Source organism: Dasypus novemcinctus, chromosome 25 (genome assembly GCF_030445035.2).
Source record: "Dasypus novemcinctus isolate mDasNov1 chromosome 25, mDasNov1.1.hap2, whole genome shotgun sequence".
Classification (NCBI taxonomy): domain Eukaryota; kingdom Metazoa; phylum Chordata; class Mammalia; order Cingulata; family Dasypodidae; genus Dasypus; species Dasypus novemcinctus.
In genome coordinates, this window is record NC_080697.1 from 49,790,259 (window position 1) to 49,814,046 (window position 23,788).

The window sequence follows — 23,788 nt, forward strand, 5'->3', positions numbered from 1 at the left end:
AAGGCAATTTGTTTGAATGTCTATGATTAGTTGTCTCAACTCCTTTATGTCATCTGGAGGCTCATTTTGTTCCTTTAACTGGGTCATAGCTTCCTGTTTCTTGGTGTGGATTGTAATTTTTTATTGGTGTCCTGGCATCTGGCTTAGTAGAGTATTTATTCTGGGTGCAGTTTTTCTGTTTAGTTTAGGGGTTCCTGCTCTTTCTCCCTTGCTGGTTGTGCAATAGGAGCCAAGGATGTAGTTGGTATTATAAACTGTGGAGGCTCAAGCTTCCCTCATTGCACCAGGGACCAGTGAAGCTTCTCCCAACTTTCTCCTTTCCCAGGGGTAGAGAAAGTCACAGCTGTGTGTAAATAGTCCAAGTCATCCCAGCCTAGACTGTAGTTGCCCAGAGAGACTGATGAAGCTTCATGTTCCTTTCTCCCCTGCCTGAGGTGGGGATGGAGCTGCAGTTATGGGCAGTAATCTATGCAGTGCGGGTTCAGGATGACTGCAGTTGCCCTGGCAGCCTTCTGATTTTCAGTCTGCGCCAGCCAAAGGTACCTGCAGTTAGCTGGATTGGCTGGTGCAGGGCTCCTTGGCCACCTCCCTGCCAGAGGTGGGGCTGAAGCCTAGTCTAGGGCTGTAGGCCAATCTGGGTAAAAGAAACCAGTTCCTACCATCACTGAGATTTAAGGTCCGCCTGGCCTCCCCTCAGGCTGGAAGCAGAGTCAAAATGGTAACCACCGGCCTCTTCCCGACTTGGGCAGATTCACACCCCAGCTGTTTCCAGGGTTATATCTTAGCCAGCTGAGTCTGCCTGTCAGTAGCTGAAATCAGTGGCCAACTATCTCTTCCTCCCCTGTTTTTGGGAAATGGAGCTTCTAATTTCAGCCATAGAATACCCCCTGGGGCGGCTCATGCTGCCAGAGTAGGATAATCACTGGCCTTAGTGGCTTGGCCGGCAATTTCCCGGAGAGGCTGGTACAGGTCCCCACAGCTTCTTCCCTGCTGGAGGTAGCATTGGGGCCTAGGCTAGAGTTGCAATCTGGAAAGAAGCCAGTCCCCACCAGCACTGGGATCCTCAGTCCGCCCTCCTCCCCTTGTGTCAGATGTGGAGTTCAGATGGCAGCTCCCAGCCTCTTTCTGACTTGGACAGGCTCAAACTTCATCTGTTCTCAGGATTATACTGTAGCCCACTGAATTTACTCATCAGTAGCTGAAGTTGGTGCCCAACTGTCTCTTCCTTCCCCCATTTTGGGTAAGTGGAGCTTCCAATTCCAGCGGCAGAACAGCTCCCAAGGTGGCTTGTGCCTTCAGTGGAGGATGGACACTGACCTCTGGGGCATGGAGCCTCTACTCATGAGTCTTTTCTGCAGACAGGCAGTCTCCTCCTTCCACTCCTTCGAGGATGTTGTAGGATGCTCTTCTGGTCTCCTGGAGCCCCCAAACAGATGCTTCAGCTAACTCCTGAGAGCTCTGGGTGTTTGCTAACTGCTCTGTAGCAGGTGCTGAGTCTAGGAGCTCCTTACTCCATAGCCATCTTGCTGATTGTCCGACTTATGCATTTTCATGTTTTTATGTGAAAATCTACAGTAAGAGTCATAACTTTGAACTTAATGAAGGATTATAAAATGCATTATGTTATCTGCCATACACTGGATAATATGAAAAATTATGCCTGGGCAAAAGACAAATTTTTTTTACATATATTATATATTTTTCAAGGCCTGACTGTTCATTTCCTGACTCACTTCTTCTTATAATTACTCTCATAGCCAGAAAGAAGAGTAGCTAAGAAATTTTCAAAGTTTCTAGGCCTTGGATTGTAGAAGTACAGAAAGTATTTATTTCAGCTGCAGGAAGCTTTGTATTACAGAGTCAGCAACAGTGGTGACCATCTATTCCCACACTTCACGGTGATTCAGTATTGCCATTGCTGGCTTCCAGTTAGGTACGCAGGTTATGAATGGTTCAGGACCCAGCAAAAGAAAGGATCTTGGTGGCAGGAGAAGGGAGAATACAGAGTGAAAGTGAAGGATAGAGAGAGGAGAGACAGAGAGAGAGACAGAAAGATGGCGACAGAGAGACAGAGAGAGAGAGACAGAAATTTCAGTGTGGGAGAATTTACATTCCACTGTAGATTTGTGAAGCTTTTAGATGAATTCTTTAACCCTTGGGAGATTTAAAGTCCTCTTCTTGGAAAGAGATTTAATAAAGAAAAATCTGATCATGCATTACGATTTAATTCAATATAAACTATTTGAAAATTTAAAAAATATATTTCTGAGTGTCCCCAAAGAATAAATACTTTCCTGTTATATGCATCCAATATAAAAAGAAGAGGTTACTTTTCAACTCTACTTAATGATATCTAAGCTAGCAGTAATGATCAAATTATAGAATTAACACTTTTCCTTGGAAAAAGAGGTTTAAAAGAAAGTGGATACTTATCAAAATGTAAGTAGCAGAAGCAAATACATCGTTTGGGGGGAAATGAGGAACATCATCATGTTTCCTAAGAAAGGACTTGATGTTACTCATTTCCTCGCCGGTGGGAGCCAGCACTGACCTGCTGCGCCCCATGGGCTTCCCTGAGTTGGTTTTCCTGACCGTTTCGCTTGTTGTTTGTTTTTTTCAGGAGTCACTGCACTCCGAACCCGGGACCTCCCACGTGGGAGGCCGGCTCATCTGCTTGAGCCACATTCACTCCTGCAATTTTAGACATTTTGAATGCTGCCTACAAGTATTTTATGGTTCTTTAGGTCTCAGGTTCAATACACATTTCTGAGAATTAAACAAAATATTAAAAGTCCAGGTAGATTAATTCTTAGCCCTATTGGTTTCCTTTTAAAATTATGGTAAAGTCAGACTGTGGTCTGCTCTAAACTTCTCAAGGCATTCAGTATCGATTAAGCCATTGAATAGTTTAAAGTGACCAGAGATATTTGAAAAGGAATAAAATCTTCTTGGTAAGGGGACTTTTGGGAAAAGTTTCTCTCCCTTTGCATACCTCCTGCTTATAATTCTGATATTTAATACTGAAGTCCTAATAGTTCTTATAGCAGTTTGATATTATTGATGAATTCCAAAAAGAAATATTGGATTATGTTTGTAGTGTGATCTGTACCTGGGCATGATTGAGTTATGATTAGGGCATTAGGGTACAGATAAAAAATGGCAAAAAACAGAGTTGAGGGTTTCTGATGTTGGAGTTTGATGCTGAAGACTTAAGCTAGAGACCTGAGAAGTCAGCACACAGAGGAAAGAGAAGCCAGCCCCAGGAAGGAAGGAAACTTGAACCCAGAGAAAAGCAAGCCCCAGGAACATAGGAACCCAGGAAGCCTGAACCCTTGCAGATGTTAGCAGCCATCTTGCTCCAAATAGACTTTGGTGAGGGAAGTAACTTATGCCTTATGGCCTGGTATCTGTAAGCTCCTACAGATATTTTATAAATACCCTCTAAAAAAAACAACCAATTTCTGGCCTTTTGCATCAGCACCCCTTTGGCTGACTAATATAGAATTTGGTACCGAGGAGTGGGGGAGTGCTTTTGCAATTACTGAAATGCTAGAAGGGTTTTATAAATGGGTAAGGGGTGTTTTTTGAAGGAATTCTTAGTTGCTTGATGGAAAAGGCCTAGAATGCTTTGAAGAGACTGCTGATAGCAATATGGATGCTAAAGAGACTTTTTATGATGCCTTATAAGTAAATAATGAAACTATTTTTGGAAACTGGAGGAAAGGCGATCCGTGTTTTAAAGTTGCAGAGAACTTAGCGAGATTAACTCCTGGTGTTTTATGGAAGGAAGAATTTGAAAATGGCGAGCCTGGACATTTAGCTGAAGAACTTTCCAGAGTAAACTCGGAGAATGCAGCTTGCCTTCTCCTTGCATCATATAGCAAAACGAAGAACGAGCGAGATAAGCTGAGAACTGAATTGTTGGGTACAAAGAAAACAGAAACTGATTCTGAAAATTCCAAGCCTCTGGACATCAAGCTCCCAGATGAAAGTGCCCCATTTGAGGATTTAACTAAACTTAGAACTGGTAAATCAAGATTGAAGATGCAGTTATCTAGGAAAGACTTGTGGAAAGTCTTGCTGTCTTATTGTTCAGACCCCTGCTTCCTGCGTGCTAAACCAACAAGTTTTTTGAGAGAGCTGTATGAACAAAACCACAGTCAACTTGTAATAAAAAGGACATGGAAAGGAAAATTGAAGGAGAAACAGCTTTAAGAGGAAAACCACAGAAGTTGAGATCTGGAATTGACTTCACCTTGGGCCAAGAGAGGAGCCCCACCCATGCGTACAGAGAGGGTGAGTTTCCTCGACCAGTTTAAGAGGGTGGATGTTCCTGTCTGATGTTCTGGGAGAGTTTTGTCACACCAGGGTATAGAGTGGCGGGGAGGGAGAGCACATACCTCAAGGATTAGGGCGGGTTCCCCACAGGTCTCAGAGGGGTGGACCTGTCCCCCAAAGGTTAGGGAAGGACAGGTGGTCAACTCTTTGCTCTGAGAGGGTTGAGCCTGTATGCCAAAGGTTAGTGGGAATGTTGTCTTCACATCACTGTGCTAGGGGGGTTAAGACTCTAACACAAAGATTGGGTAAGGTATGGCAATCAACCCAACATTCTTGGAGGGAGAGGTCTGGAGTTTGGTTGACACCCAGATGCTTGATGAGGGTGGAACCAAGAAAATGGCCACTGGGCAAGCATGTGGAAAGGGTGGGTTCCCATAAGGCACAAAGAAGAAGAAACCATCTTCTTAAGAATGACTCTCAGACTTTGAAATTGAATGGAGGATGCCCTGCAGGTTTACTGAACTGTAGCGGACCCATGACTCATGTTTCCCTCCCAATTTCTCCTTATTGTAATGAAAATGTTTATCCTATATCTGTCCATTTGTGTATTGGAAAGAGATAAACTGTTTTTTAAGTTTCAGAGGTCTATAGCTGACAGGACTTTGCCCCAAGACAAGCTGTATTTCTTTAAATTGATTGTGATATGATTTAGTGCTTGCATTGTAACTGATTTAAGGTTTTTTTAAAAAAAATATTGTAATATCTTTTTGGGATTCTGAGTGTGGAGTGTAGCAGTTTGCTATTATTGATGAATTCCAAAAAGAAATGTTGGATTATGTTTGTAATGTGATCTGTACCTGGGCGTGATTGAGTTATGATTAGGGCATGGCAAAGAACAGAGTTGAGGGTTTCTGATGTTGGAGTTTTGATGTTGGAGTTTGATGCTGAATACTTAAGCTGGAGCCCTGGGAAGTCAGCATGCAGAGGAAAGAGAAGTTGGCCCCAGGAAGGAAGGAATCTTGAACCCAGAGAAAAGCAAGCCCCAGGAACATAGGAACCCAGGAAGCCTGAACTCTTGCAGATGTCGGCAGCCATCTTGCTCCAAATAGGCTTTGATGAGAGAAGTAACTTATGCTTTATGGCCTGGTATCTGTAAGCTCCTACAGATATTTTATAAATACCCTTTATGAAAAACAACCAGTTTTTAGTATTTTGCATCAGCACCCCTTTGGCTGACTAATATAGTTCTCTAGGCCTTAATTTTGCCACACTGGATCAGATGAAATATAAAATCCTAAAATATTTTAAAAACACCCAATTTTCATGTAATTATTTTCCTTAAATTGTCATAATATCCATTACAAAAAAATACTCAGATGCAACATTTATATAGAAAAGATTTTCCCATTTTTCAGAAAATAACTATTACTTAGAAACTTGAAATAAATTTGAAATAAAATGAGACAGTTTGAATAAAACTAAAATTAAACTTTAGTTTTGGTCAAAAAGTAATTCAAATGACTTTCTGCTTGTATGAGGAGGCAAATTTGAGAGGTGGCCTCTGATCTTGCAGTATAACCTACAGCACCCAATTCATTTCAACTTTTTGTTTTACTGGTATTTAATGCTGAAAGCATAGATTTACCATAGTAATCAGTAGCTAACAAAGTTAGCGTACTTATAGTTTTCTCTCCCTCCCTCCCTTCCTCTTTCTCTCTTTCTCTCTCTTCATCTCTCTCTTTATAGAATTGTGTCAATAAATTCCAGAACTGTTTCATCATTTCCTTTTTTTTTTCTTCAGTCTGTACATATTTGGCAAGGACTGAATCTTTATGCTGTCCACATTAATAAGAAAAGTAATGCACATCTAGGCTTCAATTTTAAGTTTTTTTCTGAAACAACCTTTAGATGAATTTTGCTTTTAGCCAACATGTTCAAAGAATTCTAACTGCAGAGGAAAGCAAAATTCCAGCCTTGGACACAAGTTCTCCAATTCAAAAAGTAATGTTGTCTCCCTCCAATCTTCTGCTTCGGAATTGCCTCATGACTAAAACAATTTTCTTTTTCTTATTTTTTACAGCAAGCTAAATGGTGGTGGCAGGGTGTCTAATTGAAAGACATACCAATTGATAGGACCAAAAATGTTCTGTAAGTAGAACATGAAAGAGCTCCACTTGTCCAATTCTCAGAAATCGTTTTCTTTTCTTTGAGAAAAAGTGAAAGATTTTTTTTAAAATAAAGAAATGATCTTTCTTTCTTCCTTTACTTGGTAAATTTTCTTAAAAAGCTGATGGTTCAAGATCCTGACCTTTTCATTGCTAATCATTCTAGGTAGACCAGTATTGTGTTATGATTCTTTGAATATTCTCTGACTACCAGGAAACTATATAATGTGGCAGAGTTAAATGTGCCATTTAGGAACTCAGGCAGACTGTAATTTAAGTTCTACCTCTGTTACTTACTAGCTGTGTAACATTGAGGGAGAGAAAGCTTTATTAAATGTCAGCTTACTTTTCTAAACGATTGGGGTAATCATATTGCCTAGTTCACATTGTGAGGATTTATTGCGATAAATTACGTAAAGAACTTAGAAGAGCATTTGGTTCACACGTGTTCAGTAAATGTTAGTTACTGTTTTTGTTATTGAACAATATAATGTGATGTAGAGAACAATGGGTAAAAAGCAATATGTGTGTCTTTAAACCTGAACAACTCAACCAAGTCAGATATGATGCAGAACATCATAGACACTTGTTCTAGGCATAGCTTACAAACCCCTTTCAGTCAAAGATGTGCTTGGCATTGACATGTTTCCACATTTCAAAAATAACAGCCTTGCAATCTCCACAAGAGGTTAAGAAGATTTGAAATCTTCAGTGGTGTCAGTATATTGTTCTGAGCATGTCTGTGGTTTCATTAAATTCTCTGTTGATTGGTAATGTTGCCGCTGCGAGTTCCTTTATTAAAAGAAATATTCTAAATTCTACCAAGGTTAATAGCAATTGGCAGAGATATTGCTGCAATTTTCATCCTCTGCTCTGAGCCACAGATTAACTTGCACTTTCCCAGGGCACATGGTTTCACCAAGGTCTCATGAATCATGTATGCTTAATTTTGCTTGTCAATTCAATGAACAACTTTAAAGCATCTTCAAGACCAAGATTTTTGTTTGAAGTAACTATAAATTTTGGTGAATTTACGGCCTTTGTGGATTGTCATCATTCTTCTGGAAGAGAATGACACATGTGTCCAACATCTAGTGCAAATGCTGTTAGCTTTGTGTCTCCACTGATAAGAACTTTGCTACATACAAAACTCCAAGACTTGTGTCAAACCACACTTTAAAGTGATAGTAAAATCTAGGAAATATAAGTTTTGTTGTAATTCTTTTTTTGACATCTAGTTTAAGATGATTCCCTGATATTACCAAAGGCATATGTCCATTATGACAATATGTGCTTCTGTGAGTGTGGTGTATATTTTCATGTCTCTGTTTGTACAAATGCACTCATATGTGCATGTTTAATTTCTGTCAGTGGTAAACTCTTCGATTTCTTAACATCACACTAACAGTTGTATCATACCCATGCTGTTTTTCTTAAAATAATTTTCAAAGTCATGGGAATATAATTTTTTTAAATTATTTATTTATTTTTTTAAATTACATTATGAAAAATATGAGGTCCCATTCAACCCCACCGCCCCCCGCCCCCCACTCCCCCCACAGCAACACTCTCTCCCATCATCATGACACATCCATTGCACCTGGTAAGTTCATCTCTGAGCATCACTGCACGCCATAGTCAATGGTCCACATCATAGCCCAGACTCTCTCACGTTCCATCCAGTGGGCCCTGGGGGGATCTATAATGTCCCGTAATTGTCCGTGAAGCACTATCCAGGGCAACTCCACGTCCCGAAAATGTCTCCACATCTCATCTCTTCCTCCCGTTCCCCACACCCAGCAGCCACCATGGCTACCGTTCCCACACCCATTCCACATTTTCTCTGTGGACATTGGATTGGTTGTGTCCATTGCACATCTATGTCAAGTGAGGGCTTAGATTCCATATGGGTACTGGATGCACTCCTCCCGCTTCCAGTTGTAGACACTCTAGGCTCCATGTTGTGGTGGTTGACCTTCTTCAACTCCATGTTAGCTGAGTGGAGTAAGTCCAATAAATCAAAGTGTAGGAGCTGAAGTCTGTTGAGGCTCTGGGCCTGGGTGTCATATTATCAGTCCAGAGATTCAAATCCCCTACATATATCTTAAACCCAGCACCGACTACAATTCCAATGAAGTAGCATGCAAGTCTTGTGAAAAGAGATCCCCTCTGAGTCCAATTCCATCACGCAGAAACACCAGGTCCAAAGAAGGGTTATCTGTCATGGCAGTGAACCCCTTTTGCCATGACCATAGAACCCGTGGGTCTCTTTATCCCTCAAAAGAACCAATACCTGGGGTTGTATCTACCTTATCTGTCTCTTAGACTCTGTTCAGTTGTACATAGGGGTATTCCTTCTGACAACCTCCAGACTCTTTTTTAGAGACTCACAGCCTTATAATCTCATTTCTCCTTTCCATTTCCCCCTTACATTAGGTCAAACAGCTTCCCGAAGTCATGTTATTATATGTAGACAGGTATATTCTGCTGTTCCGCATTGAATCTTTAATTCAAGGTCATTTTATAGTTGCTTCTTCAGCTGGTATGTGGTAGTGATCCCTCGGTGCCAGGGAGGCTCATCCCCGGGTGTCATGTCCCACGCTGGGGGGAATGCATCGCATCTACACGCTGAGTTTGGTTGTGAGAGTGGCCACATTTGAGTAACATGCAGGCTGTCAGGAGGAAACCCCCAGGCACAATGCTACTCTAGGCCTTGTTCTTATTGCAGGTGTATAGGCTCAAAAGTGTAACCATTAGTATCACGAGCCCACTGTTGGGCCCTCCTTCCTTCCTGGTTCTTGCCGTTGCACCTGGAGGATTGCCGCTGCTCTCCCAGGGCCCACAACAGTGACCCCCCGGCCAGGAGCCCAGTACCCCCCCAGCTGTTGTTTTTGTTTCCACTATGAGTATATATAGACATTACCATATACCCTGGGCATATGCCCTGTATAACTCCCTGTCAACCATATATATCCTGTCAATAACATCCCATATCAGTATTCCTCTGCTGCCATTGTTGAACCACTCTGTGATCCAAAACTTCCCGTAAAGTGAATCCCAACATAATGTCAGCTTCAGAAGAGTCTTAGATCACTGAAATTCATATATACAATATACAGTATTTCCCCAGATCCACCATAAAACCTTTTCCCTTGCACAGCAATAATCTTTTAACTTATTCATATCATATTTCCTGAAACTGATGTACAGATTCCAACACTATAGTTTTCAAACAAGGTGACATTTGTGCTTACTATGTGGTCCATATTTTAGGCTGTACAGTTTTCTAAATTTTTTAGTTATCCTATGTTTTGTCTTATGGTTTTCATTATTAGTCTGTCGTCCCCTATATGTTTTTGGTGTAATATTAGCTGTTTTATATTCATCCTCGTGTACTCTCACATAACTCCTCTTTTGCCCCCTTATTTACCTTTGTTCCATCCATTCCACATCCATTTTCCCCTCCCCTTAGGGCCCACAACGCCTGCCAATCTAATACCCTGGGAGCCGTCCTTTCTCACGAGAGATACAGTTCTCTCTATTCGACGGCATTAGTCTTCCCCAGGATATGGGCCCACCCCACCCAATGGTAGAACCCACCTTGGCAAAATGAGCCTTCAGCTATTCCCTCCAGAGTCTGTCATGCATCAGACCATACCCCCTGAGCGTCCTAACCAGGTAACCCTCCTACTTAAACTTTGATACGTTTTACTCAACATTTAGTTCTCAACGAACTTCTGACACTCTCCCATATTCGTATGTTGCCCCTCCCTCCCACCTATTTCTTGGACAATATTACCCCTCTTCCCATCCCCAGCCCCCCTCAAACCCAGAAAACCCCACCCGAAGGTAACCCCTTGCCCCCATTTTGTCCCTTCTTTGTGCTCATACTTACCGCCAGCTCATCACAGATTCCACCCCTGCAGACATTAACTCACATCCTTCCTCCACCCCCCGATTTCCTGTAAGCCACTTTTCCAGACTCTAGCTCTCTGAGGCAGTTAATTTATGTCATATCATTGAGGTTATATAGTATTTGTCCTTCAATGCCTGGGTTGCTTCACTCAACATAAGATTCTCAAGGTTCATCGATGTTATCACGTGCGATTGTAGTGTATTGGTTCTTACAGCTGAGTAGTATTCCATTGTGTGTATATACCACATTTTATTGATCCACTCATCTGTTGATGGACATTTGGATTGATTCCAACTTTTGGCGATAGTGAACAATGCTGCTATGAACATTGGTGTACATATATCGGTTTGTGTCCTTGTTTTCAGATCTGATGGGTATATACCCAGCAGTGGTATTGCTGGGTCATATGGCAAATCTATGGATAATTTTTTGAGAAACCGCCAAACTGTCCTCCAGAATGGTTGGATCCTTCTGCATTCCCACCAGCAATGGATGAGTGTTCCCCTTTCTTCACATCCTCTCCAGCATTTGTATTCTACTGTTTTTTTCATGGCTGCCAATCTTATGGGAGTAAGATGGTATCTCATTGTAGTTTTGATTTGCATTTCCCTGATAGCTAGAGATTTGGAGCATTTTTTCATGTGCTTTTTAGCCATTTGTATTTCTTCTTTGGAGAAGTGTCTGTTTAAGTCTTTTTCCCATTTTTTAAATGGGTTGTTTATCTTTTTGTTTTCAAGATATATGAGTTCTTTATATATGCAAGTTATAAGTCTCTTATAAGATATATGGTTGCCAAATATTTTCTCCCATTGTGTGGGTTCCCTTTTTACTTTCTTGACAAACTCCTTTGAGGTGCAGAAGGCTTTAATTCTGAGGTAGTCCCATTTATCTATTTGTTCTTTTGCTGCTTGTGCTTTTGGTGTGATATTCATGAAGCCATTTCCTATTACAAGGTCCTGTAGATGTTTCCCTACACTGCTTTCTAAGGTCTTTATGGTCTTGGCTCTTATATTTAGGTCTTTGATCCATCTTGAGTTGATCTTTGTATAAGGTGTGAGATGGTAATCCTCTTTCATTCTTCTACATATGGCTATCCAGTTCTCTAGGCAACATTTGTTGAATAGGCCATTCTCTCCCAGTTGAGAGGGTTTGGTGGCTTTATCGAATATTATATGGCTATATACATGAGGTTCTATATCTGAACTTTCAATTCAATTCCATTGGTCTGTGTGTCTCTCCTTATGCCAGTACCATGCTGTTTTCACTACTGTAGCTTTGTAGTATGTTTTGAAGTCAGGAAGTGTGATTCCTCCTATTTCGTTTTTCTTTTTCAATATGTCTTTGGCTATTCGGGGCCTCTTTCTATTCCAAATAAATTTCATAGTTAGTTTTTCTAGTTCCTTAAAGAAGGCTGTGTTGATTTTTATTGTGATTGCATTGAATGTGTAGATCAGTTTTGGTAGGATAGACATCTTAATAATATTCAGTCTTCCTATCCATGAACAGGGAATATTCTTCCATTTATTTAGGTCTTCTTTGATTTCCTTGAACAATCTTGTATAGTTCTCGATGTATAAGTTTTTTACCTCTTTAGTTAAATTTATTCCTAAGTATTTGATTTTTTTATTTACTATTGTGAATGGTATTTGTTTTTTGATTTCCTCCTGATCTTGCTCATTATTGGTGTACAGAAATGCTACTGATTTTTGCGCATTGATCTTATAACCTGCAACTTTGCTAAACTCATTTATGAGTTCTAGGAGCTTTGTTGTAGATCTCTCAGGGTTTTCTATATATAGGATCATGTCATCTGCAAATAATGAAATTTTGACTTCTTCCCTTCCAATTTGAATGCCTTTTATATCTGGTTCTTGTCTCAGTGCTCGAGCAAGTACTTCCAAGACAATGTTAAATAGGAGCAGAGACAATGGGCATCCTTGTCTTGTTCCTGAGTTTAGAGGGAAGGATTTCAGGATTTCGCCATTGTAAACAGTGTTGGCTTTCGGTTTTTCATATATACTCTTTATCATGTTCAAAAAGTTTCCTTGTATTCCGATCTTTTGGAGTGTTTTTATCAGGAAGGGGTGCTGTATTTTGTCAAATGCCTTTTCTGCATCTATAGATATAATCATGTGGTTTTTTTCTCTCAATCTGTTTATATGGTGTATTACATTGATTGATTTTCTTATGCTGAACCATCCTTGCATACCTGGAATAAATCCCACTTGGTCATGGTATATAATTTGTTTAATGTGTTGTTGAATACGATTAGCAAGTATTTTGTTAAGTATTTTTGCGTCTAGGTTCATTAGAGAAATTGGTCTGTAATTTTCCTTTCTTGTGGTGTCTTTGTTTGGCTTTGGTACTAGGGTAATGTTGGCATCATAGAAGGAATTAGGCAGTGTTCCTTCTGTTTCGATTTTTTGGAATAGTTTCAATAGGATTGGTGTTAGTTCTTTCCGGAATGTTTTGTAGAATTCACCTGTGAAGCCGTCTGGCCCTGGGCTCTTCTTAGTTGGGAGATTTTTAATGACTGATTCTATCTCTTTGCTTGTGATTGGTTTGTTAAGATCATCAATTTCTTCTTTCGTCAGTATGGGCTGCTTATGAGTTTCTAGGAATTTGTCCATTTCCTCTAAATTGTCATTTTTGTTGGAATATAGTTTTTCAAAGTATCCTCTTATGATAGTCTTTATTTCTGTGGGGTCAGTGGTGATATCACCTTTCTCATTTCTTATTTTGTGTATTTGCATCTTTTCTCTTTTTTTCTTTGTTAGTCTCGCTAAAGGTTTGTCAATTTTGTTGATCTTCTCAAAAAACCAGCTCTTGGTCTTGTTTATCTTTTCAAGTGCTTTCTTATTTTCTATTTCATTTAGTTCTGCTCTTATCTTTGTTATTTCCTTCCTTCTTCTTCCTGTTGGGTTACTTTGTTGTTGTTTTTCTAATTCCGTCAAAAGTGCAGTTAGTTCTCCAATTTTTGCTCTTTCTTCTTTTTTGATATATGAATTTATGGCTATAAATTTCCCTCTCAGTAGCGCTTTTGCTGCATCCCATAAATTTTGGTATGTTGTGTTATCATTATCATTTGTTTCAAGGTAGTCATTGATTTCTTTTGAGATTTCCTCTTTGACCCACTGTTTTTCTAAGAGTGTGCTGTTTAATTTCCAAATTGTCGTGTGGAGTCTGGGTCTCTGTCCCTTGCAAATTTCCAGCTTGACTCCATTGTGGTCAGAGATATTGTTTTGTATGATTTCGATCTTTCTGAATTCATTAAGCCTTTCTTTGTGGCCTAGCATATGGTCAATCTTGGAGAATGTTCCATGTGCGCTTGAGAAAAATGTATATCCTGCTGTGTTTGGGTGTAATGATCTATGTATGTCTATTAGATCCAGCTCTTCTAATATACTGTTCAAATGTTTTGTTTCTTTAGTGATTCTCTTTTGAGATGTTCTGTCCAGAGTTGATAGTGGTGTATTAAAATCCCCCACTATAATTGTAGATGCATCTATTCTTTCACTTAGTTTTTCCAGCGTTTGCCTCACATATTTAGAGGCGCCCTTGTTAGGAGCATAAATATTTATGATTGTTCGATCTTCTTGACAGATTGTCCCTTTCACTAAAATATAGTATCCTTCTTTGTCTCTCACAATTGTTTTGCATTTAAAGTCTATTTTGTCTGATATTAATATAGCTACTCCTGCCTTTTTTTGGTTGTTGTTTGCTTGTATGATTGTTTTCCAGCCATTCACTTTCAACCTCCATGAGTCTCTGGGTCTAAGATGTGTCTCTTGTAGGCAGCATATAGATGGGTCGTATTTCCTTATCCAGTGTCCCAGTCTGAATCTTTTGATACGTGAGTTTAGTCCGTTGACATTCAGTGTTATTATGTTTAGAGAGTTATTTATGGTAGCCATATTTTGGTTGGATTTGTGTTTGTTATATTTTGTTTGTATTATTTTATTTTCCCCTTCTATTTTTGTCTTTCTTGTTGCTTTTACACTCTCCTCCATCTCTGACTGTCCTGTTTTTTCCTTTCTTCCTGCAGAACTCCCTTAAGAATTTCTTGAAGGGGAGGTTTCTTGTTGATATACTCTTTCAGTTTCTGTTTATCTGTGAATATTTTGAACTCTCCATCATTTTTGAATGCTAGTTTAGCTGGATAGAGTATTCTTGGTTGGAAATTTCTTTCCTTTAGTACCTTGACTATATCATACCACTGCCTTCTTGCCTCCATCGTTTCAGATGAGAAATCAGCACCTAATCTTATGGAGTTTCCCTTGTATGTGATGGTTTTCTTTTCTCTTGCTGCTTTTAGAATTTTTTCTTTGTCTTGAGCATTGGATAATTTGACAAGTATATGTCTTGGGGTGGGCCTGTTGGGGTTTATGACCAGTGGAGTGCGCTGTGCTTCTTGGATATGTACATCTGTCTCTTTCAGTAGATTTGGGAAGTTTTCATTCATTATTTCCTGCAACACTCCTTCTGACCCCTTTCCCTTCTCTTCTCCTTCTGGAATGCCTATAATACGTATGTTTGAGCGTTTTGCGTTATCATTCAGGTCCCTAAGTCCTATCTGGATTTTTTCTACCTTTTTATTGACCACTTCTACTATCTGTTTGATTTCCAATGCACTGTCTTCCACATCACTAATTCTCTGCTCTGCCTCTTCTAGTCTGCTGATATTTGCTGCAAGTGTATTTTTGATTTCTTGAATTGTGGTGTTCATTTCCATCATATCTGTTATTTTTTTGCGCATGTCTGCAATTTCCCCTCCAAGTGTTGTCTTCATGCTGTTAACCTCTTTCATTACTTCATCAAATTTGTCGGTTTGATAAATGTTCTGAGATCTTTCATTGCTTGTGTGAAGTCCTGCCCCCCTTCCTGATTGGATTCAGCCATGTTTTCCTGATTACTGGTTTGGTTTGTAGATTTTTGTTGCTGTCTTGTCAACATTTTTTCTTGACGGGTTTAATCAGTTCCTTAGCTTCTTTGTCTAGTCTTGGAGATTAATTAGCTGTTGTTTTTGCATAAGTGTTATATCTTCTCTTTGTCACTTTGTTCTTATTCCAATTTCTTATTGCTAGTTAAGCTCACTTTAAAGGAAAGTATTAGTGCTGGGGAAAGGCAATTGTGTAAGGGAGGAAAAAGTGTGAAGTAGTATTGGTGATATATGTTAACAAAGCAACAATATGAGTTCTGGGAGGATGGAGGTTAGATCATGTAAATTGTGTAGAGTTATAGTAGTAGGAAAGTACCTATAATGAGGTAGACGACTGAATATGGGAGGAATGTGGTACGTAGTAAGAGGCTATTGTTTTCGTGAGAGAGGGAAAGAGAAAAGAAAGGTAATAGTTTCAGGGACGAATACCAGATGGAAAACTAAACAAAGGTATTAGAAATTAAGAGTTAGACAGTTTGTGGATCAAAGAAAGGGAGATGGAATATAGGAGAGATAGCAGATGGTGGAGGATATCAAGTTGTAGGGGAAAGGGGATATTGTAGATAGGTTAAATCTATTCACAGAGAAATGAGGCAGTGGAGGGTGAGGAAACCCAGCAAATGTGAGGTATTTCCTGTAGGACCTATTGTACTGTTAAGATAAAATAGTATAAGAAGAATAATGGGGACAGGAAAGAGAGGATTAAAAAAAACAACAACAACAAAAATAAAATAAAATTAAATTAAAAAAAAACAAAAAAAAAACAAAAAACAAAGAACAGAAACCCCGCCAGCCTCGGCTGGGCTCGGCTGGGCTCCGGTCCCCCGCCTTCCCCGGCTCGGCTGGGCTCGGCTAGGCTCGGCTGGGCTCGGGTCCCCCGCCCGTCGCGGCTCGGCTGGGCTCGGCTGGGCTCGGCTTTCCCGCCCGCCGTGGCGCAGCGCGGCTCGGCTCTCCCGCCCGGCGCGGCGTGGCTGGGCTCAGCCAAGCTCGTCTGGGCTCGGCTCCCTTGCCTGCCGCGGCTCAGCTGGGCTCGGCTGGGCCCGGCCGGGCTCGGCTTCCGTGCCCGCCACCTGCCGCGGCGCAGCGCAACTCGGCTCTCCCGCTCGCCGCCCTCCGCGGTGCGGCTGGGCTCGACTGAGCTCGGCTGGGCTCAGCCCCCTCGCCCTCCGCGGCTCAGCTGTGCTCGGCTGGGCTCGGCTTCCCCGCCCGCCGCCCGCCGCGGCGCGGCTAGGCTCGGCTGGGCTCGGCTCCCTTGCCCGCCGCCTGCCGGGGCACAGCGCGGCTCGGCTCTCCCGCCCACCCCCCGCCGCCCGCCGCAGCTTGGCTGGGCTCGGCTCCCTCGCCCGCCGCCTGCCGCGGCACAGTGCGGCTCGGCTCTCCCACCCGCCGCCCACCGCGGCGTGGCTTGGATCCCCCGCCTGCTGCCCACCGCGGCCCAGCTAGGCTACCCTGGCCGCCGCCCGACGGGGCTCGGCGTGGTGCTAGCTGCCTCGGCTCTGCCTACCCAAGGAGGGAATCATCCACACGTAGCTGGGATCTCCGTGTATATTTCACAGACGGATCCTCTCTGTTACCTTCCCTCCAAATCGATGTCCAAACACCTTGGGACCAGGAAAAATCCTGAAACAGCCCGGTCCCAAAGAGTCTCCGACGCCTCCCAGCCGATTCCCTCCAGGAGCTAGTAACCGGGAAGTTCACTCAGCCGCCATCTTGCCTCCTCTCCCCCCTTCCGAATATAATTTTTAAAAATCATAAAAAAGGCTTTCGTTGCCTTTACAAACTTCCTGAGGGATTTAGCAAAAGGATTCTTGAAACTGATGACACAGTCAAACAATTTTGTTTTCAGTTTGAATTATCACTGCTGGCTTTTCTTTGTAAAGCATGGCTTACATTCTTTTTATTTTTACACTTTTTTTTATTGAAGTTAATAGATGACAAAGAATGTTACATTAAAAAACATAAGGGTACATAAAAATGTTTGGATATTTTCATATTGGAAACAATTAAAAACAACAACTGAGGGAGCGCCGAGTTCCTAGCCAGGAGAGCTCTATCACAGTCCCTAAAGGAACAGCAACGATCCCCCAAGTGCAATGGCAAAGACCAAAAAAGAATGAAGGTTCAACAATGAGCCCCTGATACTAATGACTATGCTTGTGAGCCTGTGCACCTGAAATAAGAACAAGGCCTAGAGCAGCAGTGTGCCTAAGAGTTACCTCCTGAGAGCCTCCGTGTTGCTCAAATGTGGCTAGTCTCAAAGCCAAATTCAGCGTGTAAATGTGTTGCCTTCCCCCCAGCATGGGACATGACTCCCGGGGATGAGCTTCCCTGGCACTGAGGGATTACTACCAAGTACCAGCTGATGATGTAACTAGAAAATGACCTTGAATAAAAGGTTTAACTCGGACCAGCAGAATATCTCTGTCTACATATAATAACAGGAGTTAAACATGTTTTTTGACCTAAATCAAGGGGGAAATTGAAAGGACAAATGAGTTTATATGGCTGTCTCTAAAAAAGAGCCAAGAGGTTATCAGAGGGGTTGCCCTTATGCACACCTGAGCAGAGTCTCAGAGACAGATAAAGTAGATACAACCCCAGGTATTGGTTCTTCTGAGGGTACAGAGACCCACAGGTTTTATGGTCATGGCAGATGGAATTCAGTGCCATGTCAGTTGGCCCTTCTTTGGAGTTGGTGTTTCTGTGTGATGGAGCTGGACTCAGATGTGATCTCTTTTCACAAGCCTTTCCTGTTACTTTATCAGAATTGTAGTTGGTGCTGGGGTTTAATATATATCCAGGGGATCTGAATCTCTGGACTGACCATATGATAGCCAGGCCCTGAGCCTCAACAGACTTCAGTTCCTATACTCTGGTTTATTGTACTTACCCCACTCAGCTAACATGGAGTTGAAGAAGGTCAACCACCACACCATGGAGCCAAGGGTGCCTATAACTGAAAGCAGGAGGATTGTATCCAGCATCTATGTGGAATCTAAGCCCCCTCTTGACATAGAAGTGGAGTGGACACAACCAATCCAAGGTCCACAGGATGAAAGAATAGAATATAGATTAGAGTGGACTTACTGATATTCTATTCATGAACTATTTTGATTAGTAATAGAAGAAAATGTGGCATTGGTGTGGAGAAAGTGGCCATGGCTGCTGGGTGTTGGGAATGGGAGGAAGAGATGAGATGTGGAGGCATTTTTGGGACTTGGAGTTGTCCTGGGTGGTGCTGCAGGGACAATTACCAGGCATTGTAGGTCCTCCCATGGCCCACTGGATGGAACGTGGGAGAGTGTGGGCTATGATGTGGACCATTGACCATGAGGAGCAGCGATGCTCAGAGATGTATTCACCAAATGCAATGAATATTTCATAATGATGGAGGAGAATGTTGCTATGGGGGGAGTAGTGGGGTGAGGGGGTGGGGTATATGGGACCTCATATTTTTTGAATGTTATATTAAAAAAATGAATAGAGACAAAAAAAACCCCATAAAAAACATAAGAGGTTCCCATATACCCCACTCCCCACACCCACCCCATCATTTAGCAAATTGTATTTTTTTTGAAGATACATCACAAAAAAAGTTACATTAAAAAATATAAGAGGTTCCCGTATACCCCACTTCCCACCCCACTCCTCCCACAGCAACAACTTCCTCCATCATTGTGGCACACTCATCGCACTCGGTGAACATATTTTGGAGTACTGCTGCATCACATAGAGATATAATAGTTTACCCTGTAGTTCGCACTCTCCCCCGGTACATTCAGTGGGTTATGGTGGGATATATAAGGTCCAGCATCTGACTCTGCAATATCATTTAGGACAATTCCAAGTCCCAAAAATGCCCCCACATCACATCTTTTCTCTCTCCCTGCCCTCAGCAACTACTGTGATCATGTTCTCCATCTCAATGCTCCAATTTCTTCTATTACTAGTCACAATAGTTTGAATTGTAACTGCTGGCTTTTCTTTGTGAAGCATGGCTCCTGTTCTTGATAGGTTTCCCAAACATGGACACAGTCTGTATTACTGAAGGGCAGCGTGCTCTCTATTTGATCCAATGCTTCCGCCATATACCTCAGTATCAAAAGCCAATGCTACCAAGAAGTGCCCATCCTGGAGACCCAAGAATCCCTCTCTACAACCAATCTCTCAGTTAGGAAATGAATTCTCTGGGTGTCAATTGCTTCACCCCTAAAATTAACATACAGGATTTTACCAGTGATTCCCAACTTAGAGTACGGGGAGAATATATTAGAATTTCCAGGGGAAGTGAAGGTCCATCATTTATGGAGGCCTCTAAAGGAACAGACTAACTTTGATCTGCTTAATTCACAATGTTTAAATTGTTTTGACGTTGTGACTAACATTAAAGAAGGCTGTGAGAGACTCTGCATTCATCAAATGGGGACATGGGGTAAATGACGTTTAAGGGCATCCCTGCTTCTAAAATCCTCTGGCACATTAGGCATCCTTGATGGGAGAAGGCAGAAATGTCTCAGTGGGCCCTTCCTTAGGCATATTGTCAATCACCGGACTTTCAATATGGGGAGAATTAAATTTCTGGACATTCATATTTCAACTATGATGCTCTTTCTTAAATTAATTTTAAATAGAAAACTTCCTCCCAAGAATATGCTGCTTATCGTTTGCAGTTAATGCTGCAAGGTGATACGGGTTTTCTAATTTCTCTAATCTGTAGCAGCTACTTTCGCCTGAGGCTGTGTGCTGGTTTCCCAACTCCTCATCCTTCCTAATTTAAGGGACTCAATAAAACTGCTGCAACAGATTTTTATTTTAAACATTTGATTGTCAATAATTTTGACCTCCTACAGAAGCAAAATACAACTGGACTGTGATTCTGTGTACATACTGTTAGGGAAGGCAATTATTTTTATAACCTGTAGGGAAAATACCACTTTCTGGCTCTCCTTATTTTGCATGCTAGTGGGTCTCTGTAAATGTAAAAACAATGAGAAAATGGCAACGGATGCCTTTGTCATCTTCCGAATAAAAGCTTTCTTTTTTTTGTAGTAAAAGCTGTGGAGACAGGTGAGAGGATAGAGAGAAGACTAAATAAATTGTGGTACCAGTCCTCAGGGAAAGTTCATTGGGAAAACCTAGTGACCTTAAAATTTTGTTCTTCTATGTCATATTAAAACTCCTCTTAGAAAGAGCTTTTGCCATTTTTTCCACTGATCCTGTATAATGAGTCCCCATTGTCAAATTCCTCCTGCTTGATTTAAAGTCTTGAACCCAATTCTCCAGTTTTATTTCTAGTATAAGAGAAATAGGCCTCCTGATTTGCGCAGGCCATCCTCCCACTATTTCCTTTACTCCATGTTCATCCCTCTCCGTTTGGTTGAGTGTCCCTCCACATTTTCTGAATGTGGAAACCATTCCTATGGAACGGTGGCACTTAACCTTTAGGTTATGCAGACCATTTTGAGATGATGATTAAATATCTGAATTCTCTAATCAGAAGAATAATCCACAATGAACCTATCCCCAAAATGTTCCATTTATTTTCAGAGATAAGGATCTCTTAATAGAAAGGAAATTAACTCTTATAAAACATTGTATTTTTGCTTATTAGCTGCTGCTATGTGGCAGGTGGAGATTAACTAGCTTAATAAAATCAATGTTTAGGTTTATGGCCTGCAGGGAACATGGAGAAAATTTTACATATGAACTTGTGTTTTTATTTTAATATTGCTTATTTAAACCTAGATATGTAGATAATTTCATGGTTTGTGTATTTGATGTACGATATCTCCCTAAGAGCAATAGTTTAAAACCTCTATTTCCAAACCTTATAAATACCAATAATTTTCACAAATAAACTTTCCTGCTTAGCCTCTTATTTCCAACCATCTCTCATGCATTCTGTTCCAAGCCTTTTTCATGCTTGCAGTTCCGTCCTGTTCTAATTAAAGTGCTCTTCAGTTTAGGAAGTGTTAACTGTCCCTAACACCACTTGGCTCTTCCAGTCAAGCACTAACTTGCTTCCTGAACTATCCTCCTCTTCAGGGCTTGCCTGCTGATGGTCCTGCAGGCACAGTCTGGTCCAAACATGTTTGCTGACCTGCAGATTTGTGTTCGCTTGTTTATTTCAGAAGTAATTTGAACATGCTTATGACAGGACACACACTTCATTTTGCCACAGTCTCCATCATGCCCTGCTGTACCCTCGGTACCTTCTGAGAGATTCATACATTTATGTTAATGCTGAATCCCTTTAAGCAGCTTAGTTTTTAATTCTTTTTCAATATCCTCTCTTTTATTACTTCTTCCTGAGTAGCTCTGAATTATCTTTTAAAATAAAGTTAATTTTATTTTTATCTATGTATATATTATGTATGTATATCTACCATCTATATAATTGATCTTTGTCTTATCTATCTACCTACATACCTACCTAGTGACTAGACATACAATATTTAGTATATCGAATTTAGAGAAACTCTCTTCATCAAATGTCTCCAATTAATTTTGGCTCCTTTTTCACCCTGAAAGTGATTCTTCCATTTTTAAACTATCTTAATTATTTCTAGAATTTTTAAATCACTTAAATACATATAAAACATGTATTGAGTGCTGCTCTGCCCCAAGAGCAAACCTTACTTCACTCACTCCACTGTAACAGAACACGAGGGCTATTAACCCTACTCTCGTAAATCAAGAAACTGATGCAGTAAAGTCTTGAAGAATATTGGGTGAAAAGGTATACTGCAACGAGTAGAGTAACAATATGCACAAATTCATAGGACATAGAATAGCTGGGTCTGTTCTGTAAAATGCAAATGTTGCCAGCAAATAAAATGAGTAGAACTGGGGAAACCCTGGGAATGGGCACAAGAAGTTGGAATACCCCGACATGAAATTAGCTAGGCTGGACAGTCTAGTGGCTGGAAGCCTGGGCTCTGGAGTCTAACTGCTAGGTGAATTTCACCTCTACCATTGTAGGTAATTAACCTTTGTATGCCCAGAAAATGGAGACAATAAACTTATTTATCCTTCATGATTATTGTGATGATTTAAAAATGAAAATGGATTGAAAAACTCTGCTGCAAACATATTACAAACTGAGGAAGTATTAATGACTATTAATGTTAGTGTCCTGAATCCAAGTACTACTTATTTTATTTGCCTCCTCTTCATCCCATTTGTGAGAGATGGGTTCCCCTTCCAGGGTTCTGGGATGATGTAGTATAGAGCACCTGACACTGGACAGATGAGATTGTCAGCAGTGTATTAATCATATATACTCTCAGCCCAGGGAAGGAAGACCCAGTACTCTACTTAGCGCCACCTGGGGATTGCACTTGGGAACAGAGTAAACAACCAGGGATTGTGGGAGGCAGGCTTTGTAGAATCAGGAGGGTGAGTGCCCTCTGGTTCCTGCGGAAGGATTGGCTTGTTTGAATGACTCTGCCTGCTGGCAGGGAACTGAAGCCTGCTATTAGGGGATAAGCAGGAATTGTGCCTGATCCTCATGCAAAGGAAGGTCATTTAGCTCGGGAACTTTATCTGTGGGGGCAAAAGTAGAAAGGAACTTGGGGTAGGCCATTTGAGGCCCTCTCTCTTTTCCCAGGTGTCAAGGCAGCAGGTAACATTGAACCTTATATGTAGGCACTATATCACACTATTTTGCAATAGGCTACAAAACAAAATTTAAAAGATGAGTTATTGCTGTTATATGGTATAGTCGCTTTACAAAATATTAGTATAAATTTGGGGCAGTTTAAGTATCTTAAATTGTTTACTTGTTAACTATCCCAAATTTGCTTTATTTTTAGCCTGCTCATACTTTCCTCATTGTCTAGACTTATTTGATTCTCATGAATATCCGCAAATAATTTTGACCTATAGTGACATCTTATAATTCACCAGTTTTAACTCTGTAAGGACTTAGAATCAAAGGCAGAAAGTTATATTTCTTATATTTGCTACTTTGACTCAGTATAAGAAAAATTCTTCAAATCTCATTTACTTAAGATATCCCTTTGTAAAATTTCATCACTGTTTTGAACTTTTTAAAAGCATTTAATACATCAAATCCCAAGCCCTATGATTTTTATCATGTATAAACAGAAATTGGTATTTATACAAAAAGTACTATTAATTTTGGCATGAGGGCCATAGAAAGGTGTCTTGTCCATTAAGAATGTATAAACTTTTGTGGGAGCAGGACAAGTAAATGTTATATGAGCAATGTAGCAGTTTGATATTGTTTTTGAATTCCAAAAATAGATATTAGAGTATGTTTGTAAACTGGTCTGTTCCTCTGGGCATATTAGATTATATTGGATTCAGAGGCTTCACTTTTACTTGATTAAATAATGATTAAGGATTTGATTAGGCCATGTCAATAGGATGTTGAGTCCTTACCCTGTTGGTGGGCAGGGACTCAGAGTGAAACTGTACCACAGAGAAGGGAGGTTAGAGTTCTGATCCTGGAGCCCGGGAAGTAAG